Source organism: Schistocerca piceifrons, chromosome 2, assembly GCF_021461385.2.
Source record: "Schistocerca piceifrons isolate TAMUIC-IGC-003096 chromosome 2, iqSchPice1.1, whole genome shotgun sequence".
Lineage (NCBI taxonomy): Eukaryota > Metazoa > Arthropoda > Insecta > Orthoptera > Acrididae > Schistocerca > Schistocerca piceifrons.
Genome location: NC_060139.1, coordinates 457,125,918 through 457,141,236, shown reverse-complemented (window position 1 = coordinate 457,141,236; position 15,319 = coordinate 457,125,918).

Below are 15,319 nucleotides of genomic sequence, written 5' to 3'. Positions count from 1 at the left end.
ATAATGAGCACCCAGAGAGAAGAATGCGGTTGCGTCTCTCAGCTTGGCACCTCAAGCGGCCGCTTGTGTCTCTGGGGCGTTAATCCGGCCTTAGTTGACAACGACATGAAAATGGACGTCCCACCCAACAGTACAACAAACACGTAAGGGACTACTGTTGAAGTTACAGACAAATTCTTGAATTATGTTAACTGGGGAAGGTTCCTGGACTGACCTAATTTTGTAGGGATCAATCGCGAGGTCCTAGAGCAGTGTTCATCTCAACTTTCATAGGAAATGCCAAGGTCAGCGGCGTTTTTGCTTGCGGAACACGCAGGAGATTACCCAATTGATGCTCTCACCGTCTGAATATTTAATGACGACGTGACGCTCCGAGGTCGGCTGGCTGGTTGCCGCTTAAATGTTGGCCGAGTATCTCTCGACACCGAAAACACGTATCAGTGGATTCTTTCGGCAAGAAACGGGACCATGTTACGCAATGTGTGAAGTGCCCACAGGAAGCTTTGCGTCTTATCGTTCTGTAAATATGTTTTATCATTGACACGATCGTCCCCTGCCGAAAAAGTAAAATCTATCGATGAGGAACAGTGATTAAGGCAATCAGCTCGTATGAGAGAAGCAGCGGTTCAAATTCCCATCTTGCGCGCCTCATTGACTAAGCCGGTTAGGCCGATTGCCGTGATGGTATCTTTAACCACCCTTGTCCAACTTAGCAACTGTTCTCTAGCAACACTGCTGGGCACTAAAACTGTAACAGCAAAACAGCGTCACCCAACGAACATCAATCGGCAGGAAGTGTATTACACATTTGACCATTTTTTTAAATTTTCTATTTTCTTTTAATACGTGATCTAGATACAACAACAGACCAAATGTTACACATCAAATGACATAGGTAAAGCATAACTGTAAATAAGCATTATATTGTTTAAGGAAAAACTCTACACAAAATATCTACATGGACAAAAAACATTTTTCAAAAGAAAAAGAAAGTTTACCTATTCCATTTCTCCATCTGGCACACATATATTTGTATGTTCATTCCGGAAACCAGAAGGCACATGCTACTGGTCTACTACACCATGTTGCATTGTTGGATCACAAATTTTGTAATTATAGTTCTGGAAGACACACTATACCACACGGCCCTACGCCACATTACACTAATATCCTTGATGTCAGAGCCAAGCTAGATTGGAAATCCTTCCTGGCCCTCCCGAGGCTCATCACCTCACTGCTTCCGGATGACTGTTGTAAGTGGTTGTTCTGCCGTGGTGTATCTCATTGTCGTGATGTATGGCATCTTCTTGGCTGTCCCTCAGCCATGTAGCTTTCTAGTTCATTAGCTGATATTTCAGCTGTCAGAGAGTTCAGCTTATGCTACAGTTCTTCATTCCTTACCATATTACAGACTGTTGTATTACCAAAGATATTTCTGTCCTGGTCTGTAATACACCGTCTAATGGCACATTCCCAAACGATGTGGTATGGGCTGCAGATTCCTCCACATCCACAAGTCTCTACGCTGTGTTGTCATATTTTCGGTAAACAGCTTGGATATGGACTATGTCTCGACAGGTAGCGTATAGCTCCCTTGGTCGGAAGTATGACATGCTTGACCTTTCTTTCATATTAGGAAAGAACTTACAAGTTCTCCTCCATGTTTCTTCTCTGTCTCAGATTTCTTGCCATTCTACAGCAATGCATGTCTTTATTTCCTGATTATCATATTCGCCCTTCTATATACCTGTCTATGCTAATAACTATCGTTTCAGTGCAACCGCACAAAGTACGCAGGTATAATGCCATCTACATGTTGTTGTGGTCTTCAGTCCTGAAACTGGTTTGATGCAGCTCTCCATGCTACTCTATCCTGTGCAAGCTTCTTCATCTCCCAGTACCTACTGCAACCTACACCCTTCTGAATCTGCTTAGTGTATTCATCTCTTGGTCTCCCTCTACGATTTTTACCCTCCACACTGCCCTCAAATACTAAACTGGTGATCCCTTGATGCCTCAGAACATGTCCTTCCAACAGATCCCTTCTTCTAGTCAAGTTGTGCCACAAACTTCTCTTCTCCCCAGTCCTATTCAATACTTCCTCATTAATTATGTGATCTACCCATCTAATCTTCAGCATTCTTCTGTAGCACCACATTTCGAAAGCTTCTATTCTCTTTTGTCCAGACTATTTATCGTCCATGTTTCACTTCCATACATGGCTACACTCCATACAAATACTTTCAGGAACGACTTCCTGACACTTAAACCTATACTCGATGTTAACAAATTTCTCTTCTTCAGAAATGCTTTCCTTGCCATTGCAAGTCTACATTTTATATCCTCTCTACTTCGATCATCATCAGTTATTTTGCTCCCCAAATAGCAGAACTCCTTTACTACTTTAAGTGTCTCATTTCCTAATCTAATTCCCTCAGCATCACCCGACTTAATTCGACCACATTCCTTTATCCTTGTTTTGCTTTTGTTGATGTTCATCTTATATCCTCCTTTCAAGATACTATCCATTCCGTTCAACTGCTCTTCCAAGTCCTTTGCTGTCTCTGAGAGAATTACAATGTCATCGGCGAACCTTAAAGATTTTATTTCTTCTCCATGGATTGTAATACCTACTCCGAATTTTGTTTCGTTTACTGCTTGCTCAATATACAGATTGAACAACATCGGGGAGAGGCTACAACCCTGTCCCTTCCCAACCACTGCTTCCCTTTTATGTCCCTCGACTCTTATAACTGCCATCTGGTTTCTGTACAAATTGAAAATAACTTTTCGCTCCCTGTATTTTACCCCTGCCACCTTCAGAATTTGAAAGAGAATATTCCAGTCAACATTGTCAAAAGCTTTCTCTAAGTCTACAAATGCTAGAAACGTAGGTTTGCCTTTCCTTAATCTAGCTTCTAAGATAAGTCGTAGGGTCAGTATTGCCTCACGTGTTCCAATATTTGTACGGAATGCAAACTGATCTTCCCCGAGGTCGGCTTCTACTAGTTTTTCCATTCGTCTGTAAAGAATTCGTGTTAATATTTTGCAGCCGTGACTTCTTAAACTGATAGTTCGGTAATTTTCACATCTGTCAACACCTGCTTTCTTTGGGATTGGAATTATTATATTCTTCTTGAAGTCTGAGGGTATTTCGCCTGTCTCATACATCTTGCTCACCGGATGATAGAGTTTTGTCAGGACTGTCAGTAGTTCTACTGGAATGTTGTCTACTCCCGGAGCTTTGTTGCGACTCAGGTCTTTCAGTGCTCTGTCAAACTCTTCACACAGTATCATATCTCCCATTTCATCTTCATCTACATCCTCTTCCATTTCCATAATATTGACCTCAAGAACATCGTCCTTGTATAGACCCTCTATATACTCCTTCCACCTTTCTGCTTTCCCTTCTTTGCTTAGAAATGGGTTTCCATCTGAGCTCTTGATATTCACACAAATGGCTCTCTTTTCTCCAAAGGTCTCTTTAATTTTCCGGTAGGCAGTATCTATCTACCCCTCTACATCCTTATATTTGTCCTCTAGCCGTCCCTGCTTAGCCATTTTGCACTTCCTGTCTATCTCATTTTTGAGACGTTTGTATTCCTTTTTGCCTGCTTCATTTACTGCATTTTGATATTTTCTCCTTTCATCAATTAAATTCAATATTTCTTCTGTTACCCAAGGATTTCTACTAGCCCTCGTCTTTTTACCTACTTGCTCCTCTGCTGCCTTCACCACGTCATCCCTCAAAGCTACCCATTCTTCTTCTATTGTATTTCTTTCCCCCACTCTTGTCAATTGTTCCCTTATGCTCTCCCTGAACCTCTGTACAACCTCTGGTTTAGTCAGTTTATCCAGGTCCCATCTCTTTATATTCCCACCTTTTTGCAGTTTCTTCAGTTTTAATCTACAGTTCATAACCAATAGATTGTGGTCAGAGTCCACATCTGTCCCTGGAAATGTCTTACAATTTAAAACCTGGTTCCTAAATCTCTGTATATAATCTATCTGAAACCTGTCAGTATCTCCAGGCTTCTTCCATGTGTACAATCTTCTTTCATGATTCTTGAACCAAGTGTTAGCTATGATTAGGTTATGCTCTGTGCAAAATTCTACCAGGCGGCTTCCTCTTTCGTTTTTTACCCCCAATCCATATTCACCTAATACGTTTCCTTCTCTCCCTTTTCCTACTGCCGAATTACAGTCACCCATGACTATTAAATTTTCGTCTCCCTTCACTATCTGAATAATTTCTTTTATTTCATCATACATTTCTTCAATTTCTTCATCTGCAGAGCTAGTTGGCATTTAACTTGTACTACTGTAGTAGGTGTGGGCTTCGTATCTATCTTGGCCACAATAATGCGTTCACTATGCTGTTTGTAGTAGCTTACCCGCATTCCCATTTTCCAATTCATTATTAAACCTACCCCTGCATTACCCATATTTGATTTGGTGTTTATAACCCTGTCGTCACCTGACCAGAAGTCTTGTTCCTCCTGCCACGAAAGTTCACTAATTCCTACTATATCTAATTTTAACCTATCCATTTCCCTTTTTAAATTTTCTAACCTACCTGCCCGATTAAGGGATCTGACATTCCACGCTCCGATCCGTAGAATGCTAGTTTTCTTTCTCCTGATAATGACATCCTCTCGAGTAGTCCCCACCCGGAGATTCGAATGGGGGACTATTTTATCTCCGGAATGTTTTACCCAAAAGGACGCCACCATCATTTAACCATACAGTAAAGCTGCATGCCCTCGGGAAGAATTACGGCCTTAGTTTCCCCTTGCTTTCAGCCGTTCGCAGTACCAGCACAGCAAGGCCGTTTTGGTTAGTGTTACAAGTCCAGATCAGTCAATCATCCAGACTGTTGCCCCTGCAATTACTGAAAAAGCTGCTGCCCCTCTTCAGGAACCACACGTTTGTCTGGCCTCTCAACAGATACCCCTCCGTTGTGGTTGCACCTCCGATAGGGCTATCTGTATCGCTGAGGCACGCAAGCCTCCCTACCAACGGCAAGGTCCATGGTTCATTGGAGGGGATCTACATGTTACGTACAGAAAAGACTATGCAGTGGTATTCTCATTCAGAAATCGTATTTATATTTTAGTTGTTTGTGAGACGTTTGTAGGTCGTAGTGTTTCGGAATTCGACAGCGGCACAATCACGGTCAGTCGAGGCTGCAGTTACAGGTTTCGCAGTGTTGCTGCTCGAGTTGGTCGGGATCCCATCACTGTCACGTGAATATGGAATCGATGTGTTCACGAGTGCCATATTGAATGCCATGCTGTCTCTCAAGAGATCCGCACGATTAGCGCCTGAGAAGAGAGACGTATTATTCGCTCGCATGCCCAGTGCCATACAGTCACGTCACGTACATTTATTCATGAAGTGAGGTTGTTTGCAATAAGCAAATGTGAACAGTGCGATGGCATATGAAGTACCACGAACGGCTCCCCTTGACGCGACAACTGAGAGACGCTCGCCACCAGTAGTGTTGTAAACGACTGCGCTAGACGCAGCAGTGACTCCACGTGGTGTATCCAGACGAGTCCTGATTTCGTGCGCACCATCACGCTGGACGTATACCCTTGTGGAGACTCCGAGGAGTACGTACGTTGCCACATTTCATTCGTCATCGTCACCTGGTGCTGGGAGCCGCTGGGTGTATAACACGACCGTCTCTCGTCCGCATAGCCGGTATTTCGGCCAGCAGACATTTACATTTCTGATATTGTAAGGCTGGTGGCTGCGTACTGTCTTCGAGGCCCCCGTGACATTATCTACCAACAGGATAACGCGATATTGCAGGCTGCCATTGCTATCCTGGTCTACCTCTACCAGAAGATGTTCGACTGTTGCCCTGGTCAACAGTTTCTCCAGAACTCTCACCCAATGAATACGTCTGGTTCATGGGCTACCGAGAGACTGGCACACCACAACACGCCAGCCACTACAATTAATGAACTCTGCCTTGGTTCGACACGATGCTCAACCAGTTTAGAGCAGTTATTGCTGCCAGAGCATCAGCTTTATGTAGAAAATTTCGAACCCTGTACATCCCTAAATCTCTTATATATTTAATGATGTACTCCTGTTATACTGTATACATACAATACAATAAGTAAAATTATCTTCTTTCCTATCCTTCCTGGAGATGCGATTTTAAAATCCAAAGACCGTTGAGGCTATAACTTGTAAAATGGACTTCACTTTTTAAAAATTTTGTCTAGTCTAAAATGCTTGTAAATGAATCGTGTTAAAATTCATCTACATACTTTGCAATGGGTCAAACTGGTGAAAATTCATGTAAATTTACTGATGATACGCAAATCTATCGATGACTGTATGTGCGACATTCATGACAGCTGAGAATAGCCAAGGCAGTAGCCGCGCGGTCTACGGGCGTCTTCTCACGGTCCGTGCAGCTACCCCGTCGGAGGTTCGAGTCCTCCCTCGGGCATGGGCGAGTGTTTGTCCATAGCGTAAGTTAGTTTAAGTTGGATTAAGTAGTGTGTAGACTTAGGGACCAATGACCTCAGCAGTTTGGTCCCATAAGACCTTTCCACAAATTACACAAAATACACCACAATAAAATCATTAATGTAGAGAATGAAATTTGGGGAATACTGTTGTCTCTGTAATATATTTAAGTGATTAACATTGCAAGATTGCAGGTCAATGTGAACGCGAGATAAGCCATTGAAAATGTGAAATACTGGTACACTAATAACTGGTGCAAACACCAGAATGTTGAAAGTAAACATGCAAACGTGCATGAATTGTGTTGTACAGGTGCCAGATGTCAGTTTGCGGGATGGAGTTCCATGCCTCTTGCTCTTGGTCGGTCAAAGAGGGGAAGCTTAATGCTATTTGTGGATGATTCTGGAGTTGTTGGCAGATGATGTCTCATATGTACCTGACTGAAGACAGATCTCGTGATCGAGTAGGCCAAGGCAACATGTCGATACTCTGTAGAGAATGTTGGGTTACAACAGAGGTATGTGGGGCGAGCTTTATCCTGTCGGAAAACACCCTCTGTAATGCGGTTCGTGAATGGTAGAACAACTGGTACAATCAGCAGTATGACGTACAAATTCGAGTACAGGTTGCGTGGGATAACCACTATAGAGGGCTCCTATCGACATACGGAATAGTACCCCAGGTGTAGGTCCAGTGTGTCCAGCACACAGACAGGTTGGTTGAAAGCCCTCTACTGTCCTTCTAACCATCGCACGGCCGTCACTGCCACCAAGGCAGAACCAGCTTTCATCAGAAAACACAACAGACCAATCTGCCCTCCAATGAGCTCTCGCTTGACACAGCTGAAACGGCGGTGGTTTGGGATCACTGTAATGCGCGCTACAGGGCGTCTGCTTCACCTTGAAGTAACCCGATTTGTTATAGTTCTTTGTGTCACTGTGGTGCCAAGTGCTGATCAGATTGCTTCAGCAGATGCAGTACGACGCGCCAGATCCATATACCGAACTCGGTGGTCTTCCGTACGGCAGTGCCACATGGTTACCAGAGCCTGATCTTCTTGTGACTGTACATTCTAGTGACCACTGCTGCAACCAGTCATGTACAGTGGCTACATTCCTACCAACTCCTACAACTTCTCGTAGTCCTATTACACCACCTCGTTCAAACTCGGTGAGGTGTTGATAATGGCGTCTTTGTCGCCTTAAAGGCATTCTTGACTGATATCAATTCACTACATCCAATATCAAAGGTAACTATCGCTCACTATCGTTACAGTGTGTATTTAAAGCAAACCTCCTTCCTCATAGTGGCACCACTAGCACCACTGTTACGCGACTGGCGCGAAATTTGAATAGATATTATCTTTCAGGTGTAGAAACACGCCTACAACTTCCGTTTATGTCGCACAACTCCTCCTTGGGATGTGATTTTTTTCCATCAGTGTACAGTAGGATGAAGAATACCTTTCTCATAAGAACTGGGCTATTAACAATAACTTAGAAGACGTTATTAAAGTGACCTTGGGCGCGTCCATAATTGAGTTGTCAGCGCGGCTGACTCCCGAGTGGGGAACCCTGGTTCGATTACCGGTGCTGCCAGGGATTTTTCCTTGTGGAGAAGACAGGTACAGGGTGCAATCGACTTCGTGAGCCCAATATTAAAGCCCTAATATTAAATGGGCATTGTTACCGTTTACAAGTGAGATTAGTTCTGGAACCTTTCCATAGACGATCCTGCACTTAACTAAAACTATATGAACATTTCCTTTCTCCGTTCTGCTATGATGTATGCTACCCTTTCTGGAACGGAACGCATCTCATCTGACCTGTGAAGCTCTATCCTAAAAGTTCCACGTACGCATGCCGCACTCCCCTACCCTAACAGCCGCTTCGTGCCTGTAGGTCACGTTTCACCTGTTAAGGAGGGTCTTACATTTATCCACTCAATAGAGGAGGTCGACAAAAACTAAAGGAAACCTAAATAAAAACGTGCTCGGAACTCAGTGACTCAAACTATTTTAATTTGATGTGGGGCAACACAGCTCCCGTCAAAAACATGAAAACCTAGAGCGTGCTCGTGAAGCTCTCCTATTGTAAGGTGGAGGTTAATGTGTAGCTAGAAAAAATAGATAATACCTTGGGAGACTATTACAGATTCGGAATGCGAAATAATTTGGATCGAACATGATCATCGAATGTTTCTGTAGATCCTCTGCTTCAGCAGTAGTAGTAGCGGGACATTTGAGGCGAAACATGGAGAATATTTTGCATAAACTTCCTGCTCATGTTATAGGATTAGGCAGAGATTTCGACATACCAGCTATATACTGGGAGGCTCAAGTGATCAGGGAGGGTTTTAGGGACAATGAGTCGTATGAAATCGTTTTAAGTGCCTTATCCAAAAATTACCCCGAATAGTTAATCAGAGAGCCAATTCGTGAAGGTAACAACTTAGACCTGTGGCGAGAAACAGATCCGAAATTTTCTACACAGTTAGCGCAGAACAAGGAATCAGCTATCATATGGTCGTTGCAGCATAACTGATTACTGCTGTAAACAAGATACAAAGAAAGATAGCAAAATACTTATGTTTAACAACTGCGACAATAGACATATTTCGGATTGTCTGAGCGGTTAGTATGAAAACTTCATCTCCAGCACTGACAATGCTGTGTATCAATGGACAAAGTTCAGGAGCACTGTACTATACTCCTTAGCCGGCCGCGGTGGTCTAGCGGTTCTGGCGCTGCAGTCCGGAACCGCGGGACTGCTACGGTCGCAGGTTCGAATCCTGTCTCGGGCATGGGTGTGTGTGATGTCCTTAGGTTAGTTAGGTTTAAGTAGTTCTAAGTTCTAGGGGACTTATGACCTAAGATGTTGAGTCCCATTGTGCTCAGAGCCATTTGAACCATACTCCTTAGACAGGTGTGCTCCGAGCACAATGTTAGAAAGCTGCTACGAAAACAAAGAGATTTGCAAATGTAAATATAGCCAAAGCTTCACAGACGGACAAAAACCAAACAATGCCAAAATTAACCTAAGGAGAGCAATGTATGAAGCGTTCGAATAATTCGAAAGTAATAAATCTGTCCAGACACTCTGTGACCGTAGTGGGATTGATGCCAAAATATGAAACATCTGTTTCACAGAAGAAGACCGCACCGTAGTCCCTCCTTTGAATTGTCACACGAACAACAGAATAACACACATCGAAATAAGCGACGCTGAGATAGAAACTCAACTGTAATCGCTACACAGAGAAAGGCTACTGGACCTGACGGGATACCAATATGATTTTACGTAGTGTACCGTACGCGCAAGAACTTACGCCTGGCCTGACCGAAGTGTCTGGAGAAGGAAAATCTCTGTAGGAACCAATATGGGTTCCGAAAACACCTCTTGTGTTAAACCCAGCATGTTCCGTTCGACCACGAGACCCAGACAGCAGCAACTATAGGCGCCCAAGTAGATGCTGTGCCCCTTGATTTCCGGAAGGTGTTCGATATGAATAAAATAGCATGGTACGGAATATTAGACCAATTGTGAGATTGGAGTGAAGAGTTTCTAACAAACAGAACACAGCATGACGACGTAAAAGCAACTTCGGGCGCATCCCAAGGAACTGTTATAGGATAAATACTTTTCAAAATATATATAAAAGACGTGGTACATAATGTCGGAAGTTCTGTGAGACTTTTCGTATGTGATGCTATTATATACACAGAAGTCGCGAGGCTAAAAAATTGTAGCGAAATGCAGAAAGATTTCAGAGGGTCGACACTTGGTGCAGAGAGTGACAGTCGACCCTCAACATATGTAACCTCCCCACTATATTTGTTTCTGTGTGAAATTTATCAAAATACTATCACGAGTTATTTACAGACGAATGGAAAAACAGGTAGAAGCCGACCTCGGGGAAGATCAGTTTGGATTCTGTAAAAATGTTGGAATAGGCGAGGCAATACTGACCCTATGACTTAAGGAAAGGCAAACCTACGTTTCTAGCGTTTGTAAACAAAGAAAAAGCTTTTGACAATGTTGACTGGAATACTCTCTTTCAAATTCTGAAGGAGGTAGGGGTAAAATGCAGGGGGCGAAAGGCGATTTATAATTTGTACAGAAACCAGATGGCAGTTATAAGAACTAGGGGGGGGGGGGGGGGGGGGCACGAAATGGAAGCGGCGCTTGAGAAGGAAAGTGAGACAGGGTTGTAGCCTATCCCTAATGTTATTCAATCTGTATATTGAGCGAGCAGTAAAGGAAATAGGAATAGGAATAGGAATTACAATTCAAGGAGAAGAAATAATAACTTTGAAGTTTGACGACGACATTGTAATTTTGTTAAAGACAGCAAAGGAGCTGAAAGAACAGCTGAACGGAATGGACAGTGTCATGGAAGGAGGGTATAAGATGAACATCAACACAAGCAAATCGAGGATAATGGAATGTAGTTGAATTAAATCAGGTGATGCTGAAAGTATTAGATTAGGAAATGAGACACTTAAAATGGTAAAAGAGTTTTGTTATTTGGGGAGCAAAAAAATGGTTCAGATGGCTCTGAGCACTATGAGACTCAGCATCTGAGTTCATCAGTCCCCTAGAACTTAGAACTGCTTAAACCTAACTAACCTAAGGACATCACACACATCCATGCCCGAGGCAGGATTCAAACCTGCGACCGTAGTGGTCACGCGGTTCCAGACTGAAGCTCCTAGAGCCTCTCGGCCACAGCGGCCGGCATTTGGGGAGCAAAATGACTGAAGATGGTCGGAATAGAGAGGATATAAAATGTAGATTGACTATGGCAAGGAAAGTGTTTCTGACGAAGAGAAATTTGTTAACATCGACTATAGATTTAAGTGTCAGGAAGCCTTTGCTGAAAGTGTTTATATGGAGTGTAGCCATGGATGGAAGTGAAACATGGACGATAAATAGTTAAGACAAGAAGAGAATAGAAGTTTTCGAAATGTGGTGCTAAAGAAGAATGCTGAAGATTAGATGGGTAAATAACTTAACTAATGACAAGATACTGAAAGAATTGCAGAGAAGAGGGATTTGTGACACAATTTGACTAGAAGGGATTGGTTGGTAGGACACGTTCTGAGGCATCAAGGGATCACCAATTTAGTATTGGAGCAAAACGTAGAGGTAAAAATTGTAGAGGGAGACCGAGAAATGAAGCAGATTCAGAAGGATGTAGGTTGCAGTATTCATTCGGAGATGAATGGGCTTGCACGGGATAGAGTAGCATGGAGAGCTGTATCAAAGACCACAACAACAATACAACTTGTCTTCATTTTAAATGCGCAGATGAAGTGAAACAGTTATCTGGCCTTAATCAAAATATGCACTTACCTCGCGTCTAGACAACATTGTTGCAGATTTCTCGAAGTCACAACAGCAAGCAGGCAGCGGCTAAGCTAGATTGCTATTTCTAAATAAAATTTCCATACTATATGCAAACCATTTCATACCACGTGGTGCAATGTGGCAACGCGCAATGATAAACAGTGGGATGGGGAGAGTAACTATTTCTATGACGTGATATTCCAAGACAACGGTTTTAGAATGAGGTACGTATTCAAAAAGACAGAATGAAACTGTGTTTCCTTCACACATAACAATGGCCAGAAAAATATTATGCTTAACAAAGTGAACAATGATTTAAAAAGGGGAACAAAGTTAGCAGAGAATTTCTATAAAAATCAAACAGCTTAACCAATACACACATCAAAAAAAGATTTGCATCACTTCGGTTCCGAGAGTTCCGGAACCTGTACAGAAAATTGGAATAGAAATCGACATAAACACCATTTCCGCCCTTTTATTGCTCGTGAATACCACACATTGCACGTTGCACCACCATACAACGAGACCTGCAGAGGTGGTGGTCCAGATTGCTGTACACACCGGTACTTCTAATACGTAGTAACACGTCCTCTTGCATTGATGCACGCCTGTATTCGTCGTGTCATACTATCCACAAATTCATCGAGGCACTCTTGGTCCAGATTGTCAACGGCGATTCGGCGTAGATCCCTCAGAGTGGTTGCTGCGTCATGTCATGCATAAACAGCCCTTCCCAATCTGTCCCAGGAATGTTCGATAGGGTTCATGTCTGGAGAACATGCTAGCCACTCTAGTCGAGCGATGTCGTTATCCTGAAGGAAGCCCTTCACAAGATGTGCACTATGGGGGCGTGAACTGTCGTCCATGAAGACGAATGCCTCGCCAGTATGCTGCCGATATGGTTACACTGTCGCCCGCATCTCGTGGTCGTGCGGTAGCGTTCTCGCTTCCCACGCCCGGGTTCCCGGGTTCGATTCCCGGCGGGGTCAGGGATTTTCTCTGCCTCGTGATGGCTGGGTGTTGTGTGCTGTCCTTAGGTTAGTTAGGTTTAAGTAGTTCTAAGTTCTAGGGGACTGATGACCGTAGCAGTTAAGTCCCATAGTGCTCAGAGCCATTTGAACCATTTTTTGGTTACACTGTCGGTCGGAGAACGGCATTCACGTATCGTACAGCCGTTACGGCGTCTTCCATCACCACCAGCGGCGTACATCGGCCCCAGATAATGCCACCCCAAAACAGATGGTAACCTCCACCTTGCTGCACTCGCTGGACAGTGTATCTAAGGCGTTCAGCCTGACCGGGCTGCCTCCAAACACGGCCGCGGCTATTATCTGGTTGAAGGCATATGTGACACTCATCGGTGAAGAGAACGTGATGCCAATCCTGAAAGGTCCATTCGGCCATCTGTACAGCGCTGCATGGTGTCGTGGTTGCAAAGATGGGCCTCGCCATGGACGTCAGGAGTGAAACTGCGCATCATGCAGCCTATTGTGCACAGTTTGAGTCGTAACACGACTTATTGTGGTGCACGAAAAGCATTATTCAACATGTTGGCGTTGCTGTCAGGGTCCCTTCGAGCCATAATCCGTATGTAGCTGTCATCTACTGCAGTAGTAACCATTGGGCGGCCTGAGCGAGACATGTCATCGACAGTTCCTGTCCCTCTGTATCTCCTCCATGTCCGAACAACATCGCTTTGGTTCACTGCGAGACGCCGTTGTTGAGAGCCCTTCCTGCCAGAAAGTAACAATGCGGACGCGATCGAATCGCAGTATTGACCGTCTAGGCATGGTTGAACTACAGACAACACAAGCGGTGTACCTCCTTGCTGGTGGAATGACTAGAACTGATCGGCTGTCGGACCCCCTCCGTCTAATAGGCGCTGCTCATGCATGGTTGTTTACATCTTTGGGCGGGTTTAGTGACTTCTCTGAACAGTCAAAAGGATTCTGTCTGTGATAGAATATCCACAGTCAACGCCTATCTTCAGGAGTTCTGGGAACCGGAGTGATGCAATTTTTTTTTTTTTTTTTTGTGCGTATGTTAATGCATGACTCAGGAAAGTGGGTGGTCTTTCTCTCAGCTCTGAGCAAGTCAGCAAAGTTAACTAACTGCCAATAATTTCTACAAATTAGGCGCGCAGTGCTGCAGTGTTACTCAAACTTCCTCTCTTAAGAAAATAACTATTAAAATTTATATTCTCTTCGCTTTCCAGTATTACATCTTATTCATCCTTACTGTCCTTTACAATAAATCCTGCTTCATCTAACAGATACAATCACAAGTCAAACGTCCATTGCTTACTTCAACCAAGACTGTACTAGACAGCGCAGAGGCAAAGACTGTGCCACGACAAGACCAAAGATTGTTTAACAGTAACGTAACTTGCTCCTTCTCTGACTTGCTCGTCGATAACATGTTCACCTTACACATAAACTGACTGGGTGTTGTGTGATGTCCTTAGGTTAGTTAGGTTTAAGTAGTTCTAAGTTCTAGGGGACTGATGACCATAGATGTTAAGTCCCATAGTGCTCAGAGCCATTTGAACCATTTTTTTACACATAAACAAATGTAACGCATTGCAGGTACGTAGGCAGAACTGTCCTTGGAAACAATCACATCCATAAAATATCTAGGCGTATGCGTACAGAGTGACTTAAAGTGGAAGACCACGTAAAATCAGTCGCTGCTAAGGCGGACGCCAGATTGAAATTCATTGGAAGAATCCTCACGAAATGTAATCCATCTACAAATGAAGTAGCTTACAAAACAATCATTCGAGCAATACCTGAATATTTTTCGGCGGTTTGGGATCCGTGCCAGATAGATGTGATAGACGAAACAGAGAAAATCCAAAAAAGAGCAGAGCGTTCCGTTACAGGTTCATGTAGTATGCGCAGATGCGTCACGGAGGTGCTCCGGCAGCTGTGTTGGCAGACGTTGCAACAGTGGCGTTCTACGTCACAGTATGGTTTATTGTTAAAACTCAAAGAGCGTACGCCCCTAGAAGAGTCAACCAGTATATTGCTTCCTTCTACGTACATCTCACAAAAAGACTATTGAGATAAAATTAGGGAGCTTGGAACTCACACACAGGCTTACCAGCAATTATTCTTCCCGTGAACCATTTGCGACTGGAACAGAAGAATGGAAAAAAAGTGATGATATACAAAGTACCCTCCGCCACACACGATCAGGTGACTTGCGGAGTAGAGATGTAGATGTATGTAGGATGATCAGGGTTTAACGTTAACAGTGAGGTAATTGGAGATGGAACACAGGCACTGAGATGGATATCTGCAGTTACCTTTTCAAAAGAGCTATCCCAGCATTTGCCTTATCGATTTAGCGGAATCTTTGCAAGCCTAAATCTTGGTCGCTGGACAAGGATTTCAACTGCCGCACCACAGAATGTGAGCCCAATGTCTTACCATTGCGCCACATCGCTCGACAGGTTGTAAAGTAAATGCCGGAACCGAAAT